This window comes from Mercenaria mercenaria, chromosome 14, assembly GCF_021730395.1.
Source record: "Mercenaria mercenaria strain notata chromosome 14, MADL_Memer_1, whole genome shotgun sequence".
Taxonomy (NCBI): Eukaryota; Metazoa; Mollusca; class Bivalvia; order Venerida; family Veneridae; genus Mercenaria; species Mercenaria mercenaria.
In genome coordinates, this window is record NC_069374.1 from 135,795 (window position 1) to 158,762 (window position 22,968).

General features: G+C 36.1%; 1 long non-coding RNA gene across 1 annotated transcript; it reads left to right on the forward strand.

The window, feature by feature from the left end:
- Nucleotides 1–304: 304 nt before the first annotated feature.
- LOC128548314 (uncharacterized) lies at nucleotides 305–18,996 on the forward strand. Its single transcript, XR_008366937.1, has 7 exons — nucleotides 305–409; nucleotides 1,201–1,548; nucleotides 2,075–2,257; nucleotides 5,301–5,432; nucleotides 7,444–7,554; nucleotides 11,122–11,258; nucleotides 17,607–18,996. It is a non-coding gene; the product is annotated as an uncharacterized LOC128548314 (long non-coding RNA).
- The last annotated feature ends 3,972 nt before the right edge of the window (nucleotides 18,997–22,968 follow it).

The following is a 22,968-nucleotide window of genomic DNA, read 5'->3' on the forward strand; positions in this document are numbered from 1 at the left end:
TAACTCGAGTCAGAGGGAATATTCAGAAGAAAAACACAGTGGTCAGAGACGTAAGTTAGATTTTCTGCCAGAGTAAATGTTAACCTTGATGTTTTGAATAAAATACTTCATGTTTGAAGTCACATGTTGGTTGCTTCTTTCCAGTCAGAATGAGGATGTTTATCTTTCTAGAATTGTTGTTATGAAATTTAGTTTGTGTTTATTTTATGACTGAAAACTTATTTAAGCTTCATATTATAAACTGTTCTATAACCTTATTGCAAATATGAAGAATTGTGAAGGATTGTGTCATACCCTGAGTCATTGAAAGGGTTAGAAGAAAGAAAAATGAAGCAAGTGTCAAACATGGGTATGGTATGGGATTTGTGTGTTGCTCTGTGGGGAAATATGCCAGAGTTTAAAGATATGGGTATGTTATTTTAAAGATGTATGCAGTCATATGACTTGGTCAGATTGCTCTGGAGTTTGTTAGTCCTCTACCAGCGGAACATCAAAGGGGAAATTCCCTCTGCATGTCTGCAAACCTGGATCCTGCGATAACTCAAAATATTAAAGCTAAGTTCATAAAACTTGGTGTGTAAATAAAAGGCAATATGTAGATTATGCATGAACATGACTTATGCTTGTAGGTCAAAGGTTAAGTTCACTATTGAAGGTCAAGTAAAAATTGTTTCTGTTCCAGAACATTTATATGCATTGATATTCCTAGTGCTACACACAAGTGTGTCCCATGATGAGACAGTGTGTCAACACATGATCTATGCTTGTTGGTTAAAGGTCAAGGTTACTGTTCAAGGTCAAGTAAAAATTTGGTTTTGCTCCGTCTGTCAAAGGTCTATGTCACTATTGAAGGTCATGTAAAATTGTTTTTTCAACGGTAGGGGACTTCTGTATTGCTATTGCAATACTCTGTCACTTGCTTACTACACTCACAATTTTGTCACTTGCTTACTACACTCACAATTTTGTCACTTGCTTACTACACTCACAATTTTGTCTTCTTTTTGAGACAGATTAGCAAAAGCAACATTATTAAGGACAGTTAGAATCTACTCAAACAGATACCTACGCAACCTGTTCGAATATCTTCAAAAAATCTTGCTTTTGTATCTGGTGAAAAAATGTTTCTAGAAATTACGATAAGTCATTTTAATGAGATTTAAAGTGGCCATCACTCTTTCAAGAGTATTTGCATTTCAGCTTGATGAATTGATGGCTCCACAAGGGTTCATGACTGCACCAGTTGGTTGTTGGGGGAGATGGACTAAAGAGTGATTCAACTACTCTTAAATCTTTTATCACAATGAGCTACAGTAAGCTAGATTAAACTTGACAAAGTAGTTGTTAAACCAGCTTCCATGTATTTTTTTTTATATTCAGATTTGAAGTTTTAGTTAACTGATTTAAAAGGATTGCAATTTAATGAATACAGAAATAGAAAAAGACACTTACCTGTACCACAATGCAAGGAGAGAGGCATTTTCAAGATGGCTGTCATCTGTATCAGGGGAGGTAATCAGAAAAGAAGTTCATAAAAGTAAATACAAGGTAAGAACTTACTTGCATACATGTTAGACCATTCAAAATTCAAATGCTAGAGTCAGGTTTTACCTCAAAGGCTAAAATGAAAGACAAGGGCTGTTATAGTTTTCATACACATTTGTATCTGGTATTTTGTGCCTCAGCAATAACTGCTTTTAAACTATTGAAAGGATGCCTGTGAAACATTAAACAGATTTTCGAAAGTTGTGTCAGGCACAAAAATCAGGTCATAATCTCCAAGGTCAAGGATGTATGACAGTTTTCATACACTGTTGATTTATTATATTTGATACTGTGATATTCTGACATCGTTATGAAGGTGAGTCTTTAAAGATGTAGAAGTCAAAGTGATAAGTGGCAAAAAACATATTATTATGTTGCTATTACACAATCCCAATAGTATATATTCCCTGTGTCAGGTGTGTCATTTTGGGAACATTTATGTTTATCAAAGTTGAAACACAGTTTTGTTGATGAGGTATTAATAATATATAAAGACACTTTCATGTCATAACTTCTTGACATTCTGTAGGTTCTGTTGTCAAGCTGAAGTACCTATACAGGAAGCTGTTGAGTTATATGAGAGAGCATTTAAAGGGACCAATGTTAGCATACCACAGAACAAGTCTCCACATGAACTTTGCTGCACATCTAGAGTATCTCAATCTCTGGGAATGGGTTGTCTTTGTTGCATTGCATATCGAGAATCGATCAGGTAATACATGTATTTTTATAGGGCCTTATAACAGAGGTCTTACTGTGATTGAAAATCTAGATTTAGTGTTCAAGTTCTGAAAATGTACTTAAACAAGGGTTGGAATAGTTCTTGTGAACATTCTGTGACTTTGGTTAGTCATGTAGTAAAGTAGCAAAAATTATTTTGGTGAGATGTATTAGGAAATTTCTAACCTTTTCTCTGCTAAGCTTATAAGCTCATGTAATATATTATGTTGTCTGTTGAGTCAAATGTGTCTTTTAACTCTTATCTTGCTAAATTTCTGTATTGAACTTGTCCATCTCTCAAATTGGACGGTACCATTAACTGTTAAAAGGAATGCGTACCAAAAAGATACTGACTGAATGGCAAACAGTGCAGATCTTGATCAGACTGGGTAAATGTGATCATGATCTACACTGGATGCATAGGCAGAATCAATTGTGTCCAGCATAGTAAGGTTTAGAATTTGATGACGCAATCTCCTATGCTATTTCAGCATTCTTTGTATAGAAAGCGCTCCACAAGAATATGTTGAGGTTTGAATGGCGTAAAACCTAACTCACTCACTCACTTGAATGGAAATCTGTCAGTATAGCGGGTTAATTCAGCAGGCAAAAAATTCTGCAGTTTTGTCCTAAAATGGGACTAGTTTAGTTCTGTGTTTTTTATTTCTGCAACTTTCAAGAAAAGCAGGAATTACTTTTTGTGGTTTGCATAATCCGGAATTAAATTCTGTGCATGGGAAATAGCTACCATATTTACTAAATCATAATCAGCCACTCAAATGCATATTGTTCTCGTTATGTCTCCCACCACACAGTGGTGTGGGAGACATTGATTTACACCAGTCTGTCTGTGTGTCTGTGTGTCACAAAGCTTGTACGCACTCTAAATCGAACATTTCTCATCCGATTTTCACCAAACTTAAACAAAATGTGTTTGACCATAAGACCTCGGCAAGTTCGATAACTAGCCAAATCGGTCCAGGCGTCTTAGAGTTATGGCCCTTGAATTACCAAAAATCGGTCTTTTTACTCTTGTCCGCACTCTAATTCGAATATTTCTCATCCAATTTTCACCAAACTTAAACAAAATGTGTTTGACCATGAGACCTCGGCCAAGTTCGATAACTAGCCAAATCGGTCCAGGCATTTTGGAGTTACGGCCCTTGAATTATCGGAAAATCGGCCTTTTTACTCATGTCCGCACTCTTAGTCAAACATTTCTCATCCGATCTTCACCAAACTTGATCAAAATGTGTTTGACAATGAGACCTCGGCCAAGTTCGATAACTAGCCAAATCGGTCCAGGCATTTTTGAGTTACGGCCCTTGAATTATCGAAAAATCGGCCTTTTTACTCTTGTCTGCACTCTAAGTCAATCATTTCTTATCCGATCTTCACCAAACTTGAACAAAATGTGTTTGACCATGAGACCTCGGCCAAGTTTGATAACTAGCCAAATCGGTCCAGGCATTTTGGAGTTACGGCCCTTGAATTATCGAAAAATCGGCCTTTTTACTCTTGTCCGCTCTCTAAGTCGGACATTTCTCATCCGATGTTCACCAAACTTGAACAAAATGTGTTTGGCCATAAGACCTTACCCAGGTTCGATAACTAGCCAAATCCGCCCAGGCACTTTTGATTTATGGCCCTTGAATTACTGATTGGATCCACTCATCCAGACCATCTAATTGGATCCACTCGTCTAAAACATCTAGGGAAACTAACATTTTTCATAGGGGCAGTTGTGGGAGACATGCGCTTTTCTCAAAAGCATCTCTAGTTAGTTTTGTGTTAGTGGTATTATCTAGGTCGGAATCTAAAACAGTGAAGTTGGTATACCTGATTTATGTTTAAATCTAATTTCTTTTCATTACTGTGCATGATCAAAAGTCAGAGTTAAAAATAAAATGTCTAGTAATGGTAATTCATTTTGAAAGACATTTTCATAAAATGTAACACTGCTGGTAGAAAACTATGATTTATTTACAAATATATACAAATGCAAAATCTAGTACGTAGTCCATTCGTAGTCCATTCAGTTACAACAGTAACCACACACATTAATTAGTTTGTTTAACTTCTCATAAACCGAGAGTATTTTGTGAAATACTCTTGTAAAGATTACACGCCCGAAACGGTAACCATTCATTCATGGACAATAGATTGATACAATAACAAAATCCGCAATTGATACGATATGAATAACTGGATAGCAGACGAAAAACTCGTGAGATAAAGGTAACGGGTCATTATTATGTCTCCCACCATACATTGGTGTGGGAGACATATTGATTTACTCCAGTCTGTGTGTCTGTCTGCGTGTGTGTCTGTCTGTCTGTCACAAAGCTTGTCCGCACTCTAAGTCAAACATTTCTCATCTGATCTTCACTAAACTTGAACAAAATGTGTCTGACCATGAGACCTTGGCCAAGTTTAATAACTAGCCAAATCGGTCCAGGCATTTTTGAGTTACGGCCCTTGAATTACCAAAAATCCGCCTTTTTACTCTTGTCCGCACTCTAAGTCGAACATTTCTCATCCGATCTTCACCAAACTTGAACAGAATGTGTTTCACCATGAGACCTCGGCCAAGTTTGATAACTAGCCAAATCAGTCCAGGCATTTTGGAGTTACGGCCCTTGAATCATAGGGGCAGTTGTGGGAGACATGCGCTTTTCTCAAAAGCATCTCTAGTATTAAGTGAAATATCAAAGGTTATTTCTGGGTCAAAAATTTCTGCTGATAGTTTAAATGTGTGGAATTTATTTCTGCGTGACAGCCTCGACCCGCAAATTTAGCAGAAATAAAAACCCGCAGAATTAACTTGCTCAATTAAATAAAGGATGGAGTTACAAGTTTTTTGTTCACCTCTCAATATGGCTTTCTGTAACTACCAAAGAATGTCAAAATAAGATTAGAAGACATAATACTCAAAGAGAAGCCACCAGTTGTTATTATAGCATTCTCCTGTCTTGTAATTTTATACAGGATGCTAGAAGTCCTGCGTCACAAGCTTTGAATTTTTTTTATTTCAGCCCAGAGTCAGCTGTACAAAGTATACTCAACTGGCACATTCAGCTTTCATCATCAGAGTCTAACCCAAAGAAAGAAGAGTTACTGAATGAAAGGATGTTGGTACCTGTTGAATGGATACATAGTGCTTAGAGGTGTAGAAATACATTCAATATCAAAAATGTCAAGGAGGGAATAATTTTTGCTGATTTAATAGGTTTTTAAATTAATTAGCAAAAATTAACCCTTGCAAATTTTTTTATTTCCTTCAAAGTTAATTAAAATGAAATTAATTTTGTTTTTAGAGAAACACTTTTATTTAATGTAACTGCAGTCTTAGGTGCTTTGAATGATCCCAGTAAAATACGCATGTCATACATGACTTTCTATGGTAGTTATAGCAAAAAGAGGTGTCCATGGCCAGGTGGTTACAGTCGTGACTTTAATCACTTGTATCACACCAATGTGGGTTTGGAATGTAAAATTATTCCTGTGAAGAAGCCATCCAGCTGACAAGCTGAAGGTTTGTATCATGGTTCTATATAGGTGTTCACACTCTCTCTCTGTGAGGAAGCTGTCCAGCTGACAAGCTGAAGGTTTGTATCATGGTTCTATATAGGTGTTCACACTCTCTCTCTGTGAGGAAGCTGTCCAGCTGACAAGCTGAAGGTTTGTATCATGGTTCTATATAGGTGCTCACACTCTCTACCTGTGAGGAAGCTGACAAGCTGAAGGTTTGTATCGTGGTTCTATATAGGTGCTCACACTCTCTGTGAGGAAGCTGTCCAGCTGACAAGCTGAAGGTTTGTATCGTGGTTCTATATAGGTGCTCACACTCTCTACCTGTGAGGAAGCCGTCCAGCTGACAAGCTGAAGGTTTGTATCGTGGTTCTATATAGGTGCTCACACTCTCCATCTGTGAGAAAGGCTTCCAGCTGACAAGTTGAAGGTTTGTATCGTGGTTCTATATAGGTGCTCACACTCTCTACCTGTAAGGAAGCCATCCAGCTGACAAGTTGAAGGTTTGTATCGTGGTTCTATATAGGTGCTCACACTCTCTACCTGTAAAGAAGCCGTCAAGCTGACAAGCTGAAGGTTTGTATCATGGTTCTATATAGGTGCTCACACTCTCTATCTGTGAGGAAGCCGTCCAGCTGACAAGCTGAAGGTTTGTATCGTGGTTCTATATAGGTGCTCACACTCTCCATCTGTGAGGAAGCCGTCCAGCTGACAAGCTGAAGGTTTGTATTGTGGTTCTATATAGGTGCTCACACTATCTGTGAGGAAGCCGTCCAGATGACAAGCTGAAGGTTTGTATTGTGGTTCTATATAGGTGCTCACACTCTCCATCTGTGAGGAAGCCGTCCAGCTGACAAGCTGAAGGTTTGTATTGTGGTTCTATATAGGTGCTCACACTCTCTATCTGTGAGGAAGGCTTCCAGCTGACAAGCTGAAGGTTTGTATTGTGGTTCTATATAGGTGCTCACACTGTCTATCTGTGAGGAAGCCGTCCAGCTGACAAGCTGAAGGTTTGTATTGTGGTTCTATATAGGTGCTCACACTGTCTATCTGTGAGGAAGCCGTCCAGCTGACAAGCTGAAGGTTTGTATTGTGGTTCTATATAGGTGCTCACACTGTCTATCTGTGAGGAAGCTGTCCAGCTGACAAGCTGAAGGTTTGTATTGTGGTTCTATATAGGTGCTCACACTGTCTATCTGTGAGGAAGCTGTCCAGCTGACAAGCTGAAGGATTGTATTGTGGTTCTATATAGGTGCTCACACTGTCTATCTGTGAGGAAGCTGTCCAGCTGACAAGCTGAAGGTTTGTATTGTGGTTCTATATAGGTGCTCACACTCTCCATCTGTGAGGAAGCTGTCCAGCTGACAAGCTGAAGGTTTGTATCGTGGTTCTATATAGGTGCTCACACTCTCCATCTGTGAGGAAGCTGTCCAGCTGACAAGCTGAAGGTTTGTATCGTGGTTCTATATAGGTGCTCACACTCTCTGTGAGGAAGCTGTCCAGCTGACAAGCTGAAGGTTTGTATTGTGGTTCTATATAGGTGCTCACACTGTCTGCCTGAAATAATGCCTGCATAAATAAGTTCGAACTATAAAATATGTGGATAGATTATAAAGATTAGAGCTATTGTTTTTTATATGTGAACAGGTATTGGCAATATATGCAAAGAAAAGAAAGAAAGAGTACATTGTGACCATTTATACATTAGGACAGACTGTTCAAGAAACAAGCGTATAAATCTGGTTCAGAATCCACAAGGTATTGTACTTCCATTTAACTAGTGCAGTTATAAAGCATTGTGTAAAGACATATCAGTTCAATGATATGCTACAAATGTATTTTAGCAGAGTTGTGAGAAACATCTTTGGGCCTCTGTGGCCTTTTACATCTAAAAGTAAATTAGATTCCTAACTTTGTAGCACTGAATGAAAATTAGAAACTTAAATTGGTTGTTTATTACTATTCTTATACCCTGATGAAGGCATGTAACTGAAACGTTGGAACTATAGTAAATTTTGAAATTGACAGCGTGTTTGGTCTTTATCAACTTCATTAAACTTAAATTGTGAAATTCAGCCTATTTGGGTACTAAGAGTAGGCAGTGTAGAGAACAATCTTGAAGTCTTACAATGTTATTATAGTATATCAGAAAGAAATTTATCAAGAACATCTAATAAGACAAGTATTATTGTTATTTAAGGACTTGAATTATAAATAATAAACCCATATTCTGTGAAACATATGTTTAATTATTTAAAACTGATCAACACATTCAGCACATGTATAATACTTTGTGATTAATTAACAAGAATTTCTGTGAAGTCCCTTAAACAAAAAGTTTGGATAATTTATGGCCACATCTTTCTGACTGAATGTCTTGCCTGAATTATGTCACCCAGACCAAGACAATGTATTGAAAATTCTAACAACCAAGAACCTAAATTGCAGGCACCCGTAAGCAAACTTAAAATGCAAAATTAGCTATATTTCTGCCATGCACTATACCAGTACAATAATTTAGAAAGACAATAACAATATTTCTGCCATGCCAAAATAGACCCATTCAATGACAAATAATATTTCCGCCATACCATATGGACTAGCAAAATTCTGCTGTGTGCAATACACCTGCATTTATTAAGCAGTATTTCTGCTCTACAATATAACAGACAAGAGCAATAGAATTTTCCCTGAACTATACCCTGACTTTATATAATTTAGTACGCAATTTCTGCCATACAATATGTCACGGACAATAGCAAAACACAATGTATCTGCCATGCAAAATACCCGGACCATAACTTAGCAATATTTCTGCCATAGAATATGACCCAATTATAACCATTTCCCTGCCAACACTATATAAATATTCGGCAGTGGCAGGCACCCAGGAATTGATCAGGCACTAGCAATTGGTGCACAATAGCAAAAGCGTTAATGGCAATAGCTATATTTAGCAGTGTAATGACCTATCCATGTAAAAATTGTAATGCCAAAGAGACACCTAGGAGATACCAAGTGTAGCAGTAGGAGATACCAGTGCTCACAGAAAAAACTAAATTTTGAAATGTAATCCAGCATGTTCACCAGATTAAAGAATATTCCGCAAAAGCAAGACCAATAACCCAGTAAATCAATTGCTTGATTATTTACCTGACAAATTAAAGTATATGCAACAATCTACTTCCATGAATATCCCACAAAGTGTTTATAGACCACAGGAGAACATGTTGATCAGTTGCACAAGCAAGATTGACCCTCGGCAGTCAGAATCCCCAATAAAGATGCGACAAGTACCTAACTTCAAATAACAGAAGAAATATGTGTTACAATACATGTATTTACAAAAACACCCTATTCATTAAACTGTTCTTTTCAGGAATCAACTTCATTAATAGAAAGTACAGTTAATACCTTTTCATTTAATTAATGCTAAAACAGATGAATGTATCAGCATTATAAACAGGAGTTTCAATAAAAACAGACCTCAACAGAAATAATAAAACACACAGATGATAAAACACAAAATAATGAACCACATGTTAAATGACTAGGCTTCAAAATAAATGTTCTTGATAGTATGTAGTGTGACTATCAAATATAATAAAACAAAATATGTATTGTTCATCACTCATTGTCTGTCCATAATATGCCCTGATACGCCTTGTGTTATCTGCCGGTAACCACACTCTGACCAGTTACAAAAGGCTGTTTCAAATCCACTGAAATGTTCACTCCATAATGTTATGAAAACTGTTCTGCTGCTACCTCCACAAAAGGTAATGCTTATTGATACTACCAAAAGAAAAGTTTATCTATGCTGCCATCTAATAAAGCCGGCCTGATATAGATCTAATATTCCATGTCAGAATTAGCGGTATAACGTATATGAAGTCTGTATTAGATCGATGCCCTCATTATGACTATATTTCAAAGATTACAAATTGTATATGTTCTCGTCCATACTAATATAATAACTGTACTGTTAGTATCCCTGTGGAAGAAGTTTTTATTTATGCAAAAATCGAATATTATATTCCAGCTCAAAGTAAGGGCTATAACGTATATATGAGCCGCGCCATGAGAAAACCAACGTAGTGGGTTTGCAACCAGCATGGATTCAGACCAGCCTGCGCATCCGCGCAGTCTGGTCAGGATCCATGCTGTTCACTTTTAAAGCCTATTGGAATCAGAGAAACTGTTAGTGAACAGCATGGATCCTGACCAGACTGAGCAGATACGCAGGCTGGTCTGGATCCATGCTGGTCGCAAACCCACTGTGTTGGTTTTCTCATGGCACAGCTCATATGAAGTCTGTATGATAACAATGCCCTGCGGAACTATATCACTGGGATTCCATTATATGTTCGCGTCCACACTGTTATGTATACTGCCGTTTGATATAGTAAAAACTGTTTTGCTGCTACCTCCTCGAAAGAAAAGTTAAGTAGTGTCTTATAGTAAGTCTGATAAAGTTCGAATATTCTAGCTCAGAATTATTGATATAAAGCGTATGTGTAGTCTGTATTAGATTTATACCCTCCGGAACTATATTTCTAGGATTTCGACTTGTAGTGATTCCTGATGACCACAATTAGCTGACTGTATGTATTTGAAATCCAAGTCATTGAAATAGCCAAGTCCCAACCAGTAGGACTGAATATGTTCCATCAAGGCAGGGTTCATCACCAGACTACATATGACTTCGCAATTTGGCAGCCTGAAAATATACAACTGACAGCAGTATCTTTGTAAAAGTAACAAAATCAGTATATCATGTTGAATTTTATAGTTGTGGTTTATAAAGGTATATATACATATATATGTACGTAAAGGGTGTGGCGGGTGGATTGTGTCTATTACACCAGCTGATCAATCAGTCAATGTGAAGTGCCGAAAGGACACCGAATGATGTTATGACGTCATTGATAAAATATACAGTTGTAACCGAAAAATTCCAGATAAACAATTCAGACTGTGTTACTTCCCTTTTGTTACAGCTAATTTATTAAAGACTCATACATGAGTCTGTTAAAATGACATCTACATGAATACCAAAATAATTCTTGCCTAAATAAACACGATTTTATTTCTGTTACAGAAATAATCGGTAATACTTTAATAGGATGTACTAGGATCTTAGAATATACTAGTTAGCTCTAGAATTTTAGAACTAGTAATGTTTAGCTTTAAAAGTTTAGAATAATAAAAGTTTAGCTCTTAGAATTTTCTCTTTCTGCAAAAATATGTCATTTAGAGTGTTGACTTCTAGAAATCTCTAGCACTGTTTCTATTAATATGTACATTAATATTGCTTTTGTACAGTTTCCAGCCAAAAAATGCCAAGAGAATGACCTGTGTTCATACTGTAACTCAGTTCTTCTAGACTACAGCGAAGGCTTCAGTTCTTGCCTTTCCCAGTCTGAGATGAAGGTGATCAACATTACAGAGACTTTAATGAGGTATATTTTGTAAATAACTTTTTGGCATAACTGCAAAGGCAGTTTTCCTGCATTCTTTACAGTTATGAGCCTGCTGTGCATGGTAAGTGGCAACTTACCCACATGAATCAGAGTAGAGGTAAAAAATAAGTATTTTCAGTTATCGGTCAACTGCCAGAACATAGGGCTGTTCAGGATTTAAACCTACAACTGCCAAATTAATACATTGGTGCTCAACCTATTGAGCAAATTAGAACAGAGTGACATATTGTTTTTGCCCTGTCTGACCATCCAGCTCATTTCATTTTTGAGTAATAACTGGAGAACTATTTGATCTAGAACCTTCAGATTTCATAGGTTGGTAGAGCCTTTAGAATAGACCACCCCTGTTGTTTTTGGGTTTACTCCATCTAAGGTCAAAACACTGGGGCCTGAACATGGAAAACCATTTCTAATCAGTAACTTGAGAACCACTTGATCCAGAATGTTGAAATTTCATCTGTCACACTTCATTTCTGATCAATAACAGGAACTATTTAACATAGAACCTTAAAACTTCATAGAATGGTAGACATCCATATTGTTTTTTGGGTCATTCCACTAAAGGTCAAGGTCATAGGGGCCTGAACATGGAAAAACATTTCTGATCAATAACTTTAGAACAACTTTACCCAGAATATTGAAACTTCATAGGGTGACTGGACATGCAGAGTAGATGACCTCTGTTGATTTGGGGTCACTGGATTAAAAGTCAAGGCAATTTGTTTTTGGTCTAGTTGGTCATTTGTCAGTCTGTCACAAAGTTGTGTCTGTTCCAAACCATCTTTTATACCTTTGAAGATTTTTAATAACTTAAGGAGGTAGGTTACCTTGTTACCAGGGTAAATTCAAATTAGTTGAACCGCAGCAAATATTTGTATTCCATGTAATATGATGTTTTAACTGCTACAATCTTAATTTAGTTTATCTGTGTCCCTTCAAGTTCAGTTTTCATCCAGGTTTGAAGAACATGACCCTCCAAAGGTATTTTGTATCGAAAGAAGAAGGGAAATACGGATATTTAACACTTCTCAGTGTATTTTAGTTTCACTGATATCTGTAGAAGTCTGCATAATTGATAATTTTACTTGTATGCGTGTTAGCTTTCTATTATAAGCTTAAATTGTGTGTCGCGGGGCTCGTGTTTCCATGGTAACGCATTTTCTCTCATTTTTAAACAACTATGTATAAAAAACAGGGTTTTCGACGGCTTCAGTGCAATTCTATTAATGACCAACATGGAATATTTGGGTAATATTGTTAGCAAAATACCAGGCACTTTACATGGTACCCTATTTTCTTAAAGTTTAAAGTAACCATGGCAACAGAGATGTTTAAAATAGCTTATATATTGCTCTTCGTCATAATTTCTTCTAAAAAATATTGAATAAAATTATTTTTCTTGTTAATGTAGCTTTAAAACATATTATTTCTAACGTAAGTTATATTTTCACGTTATTTGCATTTACTAAAACGATTTTCACAGCTTAAAATACTAACAGCTGTACCCTTCATCTGGAATTTTTCATGGAAAAATCGTTCAGCATGCTGCTATTATTCTCATATATATTGTTGAAATGAAAATAAAAAGCCGAAGCTGTGCTTCTTAAATAGACCAGTGTCAACGCTTTTGAATTTTACATTTAGACATATCACGGGCTTCGTTTCCATGGTAACATCAATTCAATTCAAGAAACCACATTTTTCTGCTGAAATTTGAACAATTTTAGAGCTAATAGTTTTAGTATATATGTAGCAAACTATCAAGGAAACTGAAAAATAGGTATTTAAAATCAAATTGAAATTTTTTTATTTGAAAATGGCTGTAATGATCCAGAAACTACAGCAAATACTTTCAACAACTTCTTTCTTAATGTATTTCAGTCTGTTGAACAGAATTTAAATCAAAATGTAAACTGTAGTCAACAAACTAACACTTCTAGCAATGAATATGACATACCACCAATTACACAAAAATTTGTTGAAACTCAATTACTCAGTTTAGATTCAAAAAAGTCCACTGGCTTAGATGGATTAAATGCTAAATTTTTAAAAATGTCAGCAAAGATAATAGCAAGGCCTCTTACCAAAGTACTAAATCTAAGTATTGCAAACAAAATATTTCCTGACCAATTTAAGATTGCAAAGATAACACCAATTTACAAGAAAGGCTCAAAAGGTGATAAAAATAAGTATAGACCAATATCAGTACTGCCTGTGTTATCAAAAATTATTGAAAGACATGTCTCAAACAGTTTAAAATTCTACCTAGAAGAAAATGGGCTGTTATACAACTATCAGTCAGGATTTAGGGCCAATCATTCATGTGAAACAGCCTTGACTGCTATTACTGACTGATGGATTAATGCAATTAACTCAAAACAAACAGTAGGGACAGTTTTTCTTGATCTCTCTAAAGCCTTTGACCTGGTAAATCATGCAACACTCCTTGAAAAGCTTAAATCATTTAATGTTAGTGATGCAGCTTTACTATGGTTTAGATCTTACCTGTCAAACAGGTATTAGAGGGTCAGTGTTTCAGGGAAACTATCAAAACTGGGTCATATTCAATCTGGGGTGCCTCAGGGATCAGTCCTGGGACCCCTACTCTTTGTGATGTATATCAATGACCTACCAAATGAATTAAAAGATATATTCACAGACATGTTTGCGGACGACACCACAATAACTGCAGCAGGTAAAACAAACATTGAAGTACAAAATACTCTTCAAAATTCTCTTACCACATTTAGATTACTGCTGCTCTATTTGGGGTAACTGCAATGCAACAGAAATTGAAACAATTATAAAATTTCAGGAACGAGCAGCAAGAACAATTCTTCATACTAATGTTGACACTCCATCAGAGGAACTATTTACTACACTAAATTGGATGAAATTTCCTGACAGGGTTAAATATAAAAAAGCAATCATTGTGTACAAATCACTTAATGACATATGCCCAGACTACTTCAGAACAAAATTCACATACTTGCACAAAGTCAAAAAAGTTAACTTAAGGTCATTAGATTCAAAACAAAATCTGTACTTGCCAAAGCCAAACATAGAAATATTTCGGAAATATCTCGATTATCCAGGTCCCAGTCTATGGAATGAGTTGACTGTTGAAGTCCATACTGCAGAAAACTTAAGTTGTTTTAAACGAAAATACCTGGCATACTGGAAAGGGTCACAGGTCTAAAAATGGTTTTCAAGGGCAAATTCCACATTTATTAATTATAGAAATATCTGTGTCATTTTCTACTGTTATAATTGTGTATTTTGTACATGTTTGTGCGCATGTGTGAGTGTATGTGTGTGAGGGCCTGTGTGCATATATTTCAAATAATTTATTGCATTATATAACTTTTTGTCATGACTATAATCATGTATTTCATTGCTATGTTAATTTGAAAGTCTACACTGTTGTAAATATTGTATACATGAGGAGGCTCACAGGGAATATCGGGTTACCTGACTGTGTTGCCTCTTTAAATAAGACTGTGACTCAATGCAGACTTGGAGCGCCGGTATAAATTACAGACTCCGGTACATACCGGATTAACTAAATTTGAACAAAAATATCATAAATGTATATATTTTGTAACCATGGTGATACTAACCCTAACCTTTAGTCAGTATTTTATGCATATTGTACACTAAATGCATGCGGACATGCAAAAAATATGCATATTTTTGCCGTGTGCTACAATTGATAATCACTTTCAGGCATGCGCAGAAGACCGCTCCAAGTCTGCAATGAGTTACATCGTTTAAATAAAGTCTTATTATTATTATTATTAACAAGTAACTTTTCACCCAGCTATATTCCAAATTACATTGGTTACCATCATCCATTTTCTTACATTCCGCATAACGCAAACTCATAAAATATTTCAGCAAATAATGGCTGTTTGTAAATAGTTCAAATTAAGAAAATGCACAGCATTACGTACTTTCAAAATAAAAGCTATTGATTTTGCGCGGTAACTGACACGTAACGTCATGACGTCAGTGACGTCATTTTAAGGCAACATTGTTTTGAAGCATTTCTGCGGCAGTTTATTCATTATTTCTGCATTATTAAACCATAAAGCATCAGATCAGAGACAGGTTCATGAATTGTTTTCAGTAAAATGGATATACAAACACATTTAGTTTGTTGTAAACGTCGTCGTAAATCGTCACGTTAGCTTCCGGTTGGACATGCGCACATACAAATATTAAGGTAACCTACCTCCTTAACACAAATGAAGCCATAATGACATGACTTGCAAAATGCAATGTTCGGCCATGTCAGCCCAGTGTCATGTTCATCTCTGCTTTATTTGATGTTGTGAAAAACTGTACAAGTTACTGCATTTTTGCTTTTGTTTTTAGCTCACCTGTCACATAGTGACAAGGTGAGCTTTTGTGAACACCCGTCGTCTGTGCGTCCGTGCGTCCGTCCGTGCGTCAACAATTTCTTGTCTGCACGATAGTGGTTTCATTTATGATTTTATTTTAACCAAACTTGCACACAACTTGTATCACCATAAGATCTCGGTTCCTTTCTTAAACTGGCCAGATCCCATTATGGGTTTCAGAGTTATGGCCCCTGAAAGGGCCAAAATTAGCTATTTTGACCTTGTCTGCACAATAGCAGCTTTATTTATGATTTGATTTTTACAAACTCGCACACAACTTGTATCACCATAAGATCTTGGTTCCTTTCTTGAACTGGCCAGATTCCATTATGGGTTCCAGAGTTATGGCCCCTGAAAGGGCCAGAATTAGATATTTTGACCTTGTCTGCACAATAGCAGCTTCATTTATGATTTTATTTTAACCAAACTTGCACACAGCTTGTATCACCATAAGATCTTGGTTCCTTCCTTCAACTGGCCAGATTCCTTTATGGGTTCTAGAGTTATGGCCCCTGAAAGGGCCAAAATTAGCTATTTTGACCTTGTCTGCACAATAGCAGCTTCATTTATGATTTGAATTTAATCAAACTTGCACAAAACTTGTGTCACCATAAGATCTCAATTCCTTTCTTAAACCGGCTAGATCCCATAATGGGTTCCAGAGTTATGGCCCCTGAAAGGGCCAAAATTAGCTATTTTGACCTTGTCTACACAATAGCAGCTTCATTTATAACTTGATTTTAACCAAACTTGCACACAACTTGTATCACCACAAGGTCTTGGTTCCTTTCTTGAACTGACCAAATTCCCTAATGGGTTCCAGAGTTATGGCCCCTTAAAGGTCCAAAATTGGCTATTTTGGCTTTTGCAGCCATATAGAGACTTCATTTATGGTTTTATTTGATACAAACTTCCAAAATATCTTCAACAACAATAAATCTTAGATTCCATGGCAAATCAGATCCAATCGTAGGTTCCAGAGTTATCTGATTACCTCCCTTGATTGTAATCAAAATGGATTTATATCAGTAAGTACTTATAGGACTTATTTGAAATTTCATAATTGTCATTAGTTGGACTGAGACAATCAGGGTAGGTAACTATGGACTGATTTTATTTCAAATTACCTCCCTTTATTTCAAATTAAAATGGGTATATCTCCGTAACTAATGAAGATACTGATCTGAAATTTCATTTATGTCAACAGATTTATTTGGCAGAGCCTTCTTTTGGTCACTTACAATATTTTTTTTTTTAATTACTTCCCTTTTACGTTGCTATAAATAGCTTATTTTTAGTAACTTTTTTATTATTGGCCGTAGGAGAAAACCGAGACCACTTTTCTGTGGTACAACATGGATGGTACCTCCAATTTTTAGGTGCATTTTGACATATCTGTACCTTGTAAGAATTGTTTTTTCTTTTTGGTTAAATTTCTTCCCTTTGTTGTTCCTGTCCTTTGGACTTAAATATTTTTACTGAGGACCTTCTTGTCCTCAAGTGCAATGATAACAGGTGAGCGATATAGGGCCATCATGGCCCTCTTGTTTCTTTGTTATCATATGTCAGTAACACACTACTATATTTATGATTAGTATGCAGTATCTAAGAGAGGAGAACAATTATACATATGGTAACAGTGGTGAAGATTTGGGGTTTATAGCAAAACAGAGTTTGCCTTATGCCTCAGAAATTGAACTTACATATTATGGACAAGCGGTCAGATCTTGCCTGCCACCTTGCTGTATTTACTTCGGAGACTAAATCACAAAACTTTATGAAAAAGTTTTGAGTGTATGTGAATGTTGTGTAAAAACATGCTCTAGCGGGCTTGTTCAACAGTCGTTTAGCAATCCAGCTTCTGCATGGCTCAGTTTTATTGTTTTTATTATATTTTTGGATAAAAATCACATTTTAACTACAGGATGAGTACTACAGCAAGTTCCACTTGCCTGCAGTTGATTTCTACTGGTATTTATGAGCAGACGATTGGATAAGTCAAGCCCTGGTATACAACTATTATACTTTTAAAAGGAATTCCAGTCTTGAAAATTCAGTAGCAGTAGCTGTAAAGTGAAATAAGAAAAACTTTTAGTGAAATATCTAGTCAAAAAAGTATTGTTACTGGTTTACAACTGATTGTGATTGTTTTTCCTTGTGCATTTTGTCAGTTAAAAACTCAGTGGAAATTTAATAACAATGAAGAAAGGGGGGCATTTTAATATTTTATAGTGTGGATTTGACCAATGGGATAGCTAGAGGTACATACTTTTCTCTGGTTGATAACTTCATATGGACTGAACTTAGAAAGTAACAGCTGTTTTATTATTGAATTAAACAGGTCTCAGCATTTTTGTGAAAATAGTGCACTTGCAGAGGCTGATAGATTTGACTGAACACAATGGTTGTAACTTGTTTATGACATCACATTGTTATGACATCACTGCTGAATAAACTATATTTTGTATAATTGTTTGATCTTACTATTTTGTATAAGTGTTTAACCTTGTACTTGATCTTAAGTGCTTCCTTGATCTTGCTATATTTTTTATAAGGATATCATTTTGATCAGATCTTTGAGACTGTTTTTGGCCTTTACTGAGAATGATTTATCTCTAGTCAAAATTATTTATTAGCATTGAAAAATAGTAACATAGTTTAGATATGGCATTTTGGCCAAAGGAGAAAATCTATGTCCTCTTTAAAGCCTTTTTATACCATCTGTCATTTTGTTGTTGTTAATGTCATATCACAGATTTAATTAAACTTTTGATATGCTGTCATGGATATTTGTTGGGATTTTTTTTTTGCCCTTTTTGTTTACTATATTTCACATTGATTACTAAAAGGAGATATTCAAGTTTATAGCTTTTAAAATAAAGAAATGTGAGTATGGTTTCATACCTTTTAACCTATGGACACCATTTATGATATTGAGAGAGTCAGTTTACACCAACATTTAGTAATGTTGCTCTATTATTGATCCAACATTTCTGAAATAAGATTTTTCATTCTTTAGTTATAAATGATAACATTTATATTGTGCCTCATTCTGAAATCACAAGGATGGTAATAGGAACCTTTGAAATTTTTAACCTTACCCTGCTAAATTTATATAATGAACTTGTCCATCTTTTAATTTCAACAGTACCATTAACTGTAATAAAAGGTATGTTTACCAAAAATATATTGACTGAATGGCTACAGTGCAGATCTTGACTGCATGCATGTGCATGCTGATCTTGATCTACACTGGTCGCAAAAGCAGAATGAATTATGTTCAGCATGATAAGGGTTAAATTATCTACAGTTGCTTTGAGTTTACCACCAAAAAGATTTTGAATTTCTGTTGTAAATTTAAGCAATTTTGAAAAGCAGAAATTTTAAATTTCAATTTCAACTTTATGTTCTGATGTATTGGTATAAAACTATAAAGATTTAGATATCTTAGTTAGGCACACCAAACTGAAAAGTTGTTTATCTGACTTTTGTATAGAAAAATTGATGCAGTGATCAAAGAAAAAAAGATTTTTTGGTTTTGGCAAAAATGAAAGTAGGTGAAAAGATTTTTATGCGCCCGTCTCTGAAAAAATGTGGGGCGTATTATGTGAACACACATGGCGGGCAGTCGGCGTCCAAAAGCATGTCTGCTCTCTTAAGTCAGTTTTCATCCAATCTTTACCAAACTTGGTGACAATGTTTGTGGGCATAATATCTTGACCAAGGTTGATAACCAGCAAAATCCCACAAGGCACTCTTGAGTTTTGGCCCTTGAATTACTCAAAATCTGCAAACTAAGCCTTTTCTGCACTCTTAAGTCAAACAGTTTTCATCCAATATTCACAAAACTTGGTGACAATGTTTGTGGGCACAATATCTCGGCCAAGTTCGATAACCAGAACAATCCCTCCAGGCACTCTTGCGTAATTGAATTAATTAAAATCTGCAAATGTAGCCTTGTCCGCCCTCTAAGTCAAACAGTTTTCATCCAATCTTCACCAAACTGGAGACAGTGTTTGTGGGCATATTATGTCGGCCAAGTTCAATAACCAGCAAAATCCCCCAGGCACTCTTGAGTTATGGCCCTTGAATTACTTGAAAATCTGCAAATTTATCCGATATTCCATAAACTTGCTGATAATGTATGTCGGCATAGTATCTCAGCCAAGTCTGATAACCAGCCAAATCCCCCCAGGCACTCTTGGATTATTGCCCTTGAAATCTGCGAATTTAGCTTTGTCTGCTCTCTAAGTTGAACAGTTTTCTTCCGATCTTCAGCAAACTTGCTGACAATGTTTTCTGGGCAAAATATCTTGGCCGAGTTTGATATCAGCAAAATCTGCCACAGGCACACTTGGAATATGGTCCTTGAATTAGACCAAATTTGATGACAGGTGTATTTTGTGACAGTCTGATACTCGTTTTTTTCAAAAATGCCAAAAAAAAAAATTTTTTTAGATGTCCATAACGAAATTGTCTGCTCCATATAGCTTAAACCACTCGAAAGATTTTTCACTCAAGGTCAAGGGCACAACTTCAGGTCGAAGGTTTGAGCTTCCATTTTGTGTTCGCTCTATACCTCCTAAACCCCTTGAAGGATTTTCATGAAACTCAGAAAGTCAAATGATCACCTCAACAGGACAATGTGCAATACTTATGAGTCAGCCATGTTGATTCAAAGCCGGTGTCACAACTCTAGTCAATAGTTTTAGCCTTCCATTTTGTGTCCACTCTATCTTAATCCTTGAAGGATTGTAATGTAACTTTGGTCATATGATCACCTTATCAAGACAATGTGCAGAACTCCAATCAGCCATATTGGCTCAAGGTCAAGGTCACAAGTGAAGGTCAAAGGTTTGAGCCTTCCATTTTGTTTCTGCTCTGTACCTCCTAAACAACTTAAAGGGTTTTAATATGACTCAGCTGTAATATTCCCCTTCTCAACCCGTTGCGCAGCACTGCAGCACTGAAAATTCAACTATGACAGCTCGAGGTCAAGGTCACAAATGTTTTAGCCTTCAGTTTCCTGTCCCATCCTTTCTTGCTAAACCACTGGAAGGATTTTATTGAAACTTTTATCAAGTGTTCGTCTTATTGCGATTGTTTGCATGAACAACATCGGTGCTTCCATCCAATACCATCAACCCTTTTACTTTCCATAAAAGGCTTAAGGGACTGGGGATATAGCTGTATTTCAGACTGCCTTGTTTCCATTTACATGCTGTTAAAATACAGTGATAATGCTGTTAGGTGTACAGTACATGCATATTTTTGATTTTCTGTTTTAACAGAAATGTACCAGAATATGCCTTTCTATTTTAGTGATACAAAGGCAATATGCATAGCTGCATGTATGACTTGAGATATCATACTCTTTATTGTTATTAACTGTAGAAAACAGTTGACCAGAACAAGTTGTCTACCTGAAAAGGAGCATGCTTCAAGTTTCATATATATTTTCCCCAAAATTATTAAACACAGTTTTAGAATTAAGATTTTATGATCATTTTGAGATACACCACAGGTAAATAAGAAATATTTTTCACTTTAGTTCACATGGATTTAGATATCATTTAAGGCAGTCATTTTTAATGCAAGTATGAAGCTTAACATACATTTTAGTTTGAACTGAAGCAATTCCATTATTCAGAGGAAAGAGAATGTTTCCCCACACTTGCATTCAGTGTTATTATATTTTCTAGAGGAACCAGGAGTACAATGAAGTTTACTATAACAGAATTCTGCTTAAGCTGGTGTTTGCAGCATGTTCACGTTTTATTACCTCTCATCAACAAAATCAGTCTGACCAGTCTTCTGTTATTTTGCAACTGTCACAATAACAGTTAAGTGCCGTGTGGGGTTTCTGGTCCTTTGTGATTGTGGAGACTATGTTTGAGTTTACTTTAACAGAACTAAGCTGAGGCAAGTGTTAAGAGGCATGTGAGGAGTGTTACACATTTCATTACCACTCGTGAATAGACTCTGTCAAATCAAATCTGCTCGCATAATGGCGGACAGTTAATTGAGGACTATTTTTAGCTCATCTGATTTTTTGTAAAAAAAAATGATGAGTTATTGTCATCACTTGATCGGCATCGGCATTTCCTGGTTAAGTTTTATGTTTAGGTCAGCTTTTCTCCTAAACTATCAAAGCTATTGCTTTGAAACTTGGAACACTTGTTCACCACCATAAGCTGACCCTGTTCAGCAAGAAACACAACTCCGTCCTGCTTTTTGCAAGATTTATGGCCCCTTTTGTACTTAGAAAATATCAGATTTCTTGGTTGTTTTATGTTTAGGTCAACTTTTCTCCTAAACTATCAAAGCTGTTGCTTTGAAACTTGCAACACTTTTCACCATCATAAGCTGACCCTGTACATCAAGAAATATAACTCCATCCTGCTTTTTGCAAGAATTATTGCCCCTTTTGGACTTAGAAAATCAGTTATCTTGGTTAAGTTTTGTGTTTAGGTCAGCTTTTCTTCTAAACTATCAAAGCTTTTGCTTTAAAACTTGCAACACTTGTTCACCATTATAAGCTGACCGTGCACAGCAAGAAACATAACTCCATCCTGCTTTTTGCAAGATTTGTGGCCCCTGTTGGACTTAGAAAATATCAGATTTCTTGTTTAAGTTTTATGTTTAGGTAAACGTTTTCTCTTAAACTATCAAAGCTATTGCTTTGAAACTTGCAACACTTGTTCACCACCATAAGCTGACCCTGTACATCAAGTAACATAACTCCATCGTGCTTTTTTCAAGAATTATTGCCCCTTTTGGACTTAGAAAATCAGTTTTCTTGGTTGAGTATGTTTAAGTCAGCTTTTCTCATAAACTATTAATATTACTTGACACAAATGTTCCCCATGATGAGACTACATATTTTGCGCAAAACTCACACTCCTAGCTTAAAGGTCAAGGTCACAGTTGGAGGTCAAAGGTCAGCAGGGCTTTTTTCCTATCCGGTCCATAACTCTTCTCATCCATGAAGGGATTTTAATATCAATTGGCACATTTTTACTTCATAATAAGACGATGTGTCATGCACAACTTTCAGACCCCTTGCTCAAAGGTCAAGGTCACACTTAGCAGTCAAATGTTAACATGGCATGATCAGGGTCTGTTTCCTATCCGGTCCATAACTCTAGTCATTCATGAAGGGATTTAAATATTACTTGGCACAGATGTTCTTCATGATGAGATGTGTCGTGCGCAAATCCCGAAGCCCTTGCTCAAAGGTTAAGGTCACAATGGGGGTCAAATGTCAATAGGGCTTTTTTCCTGTT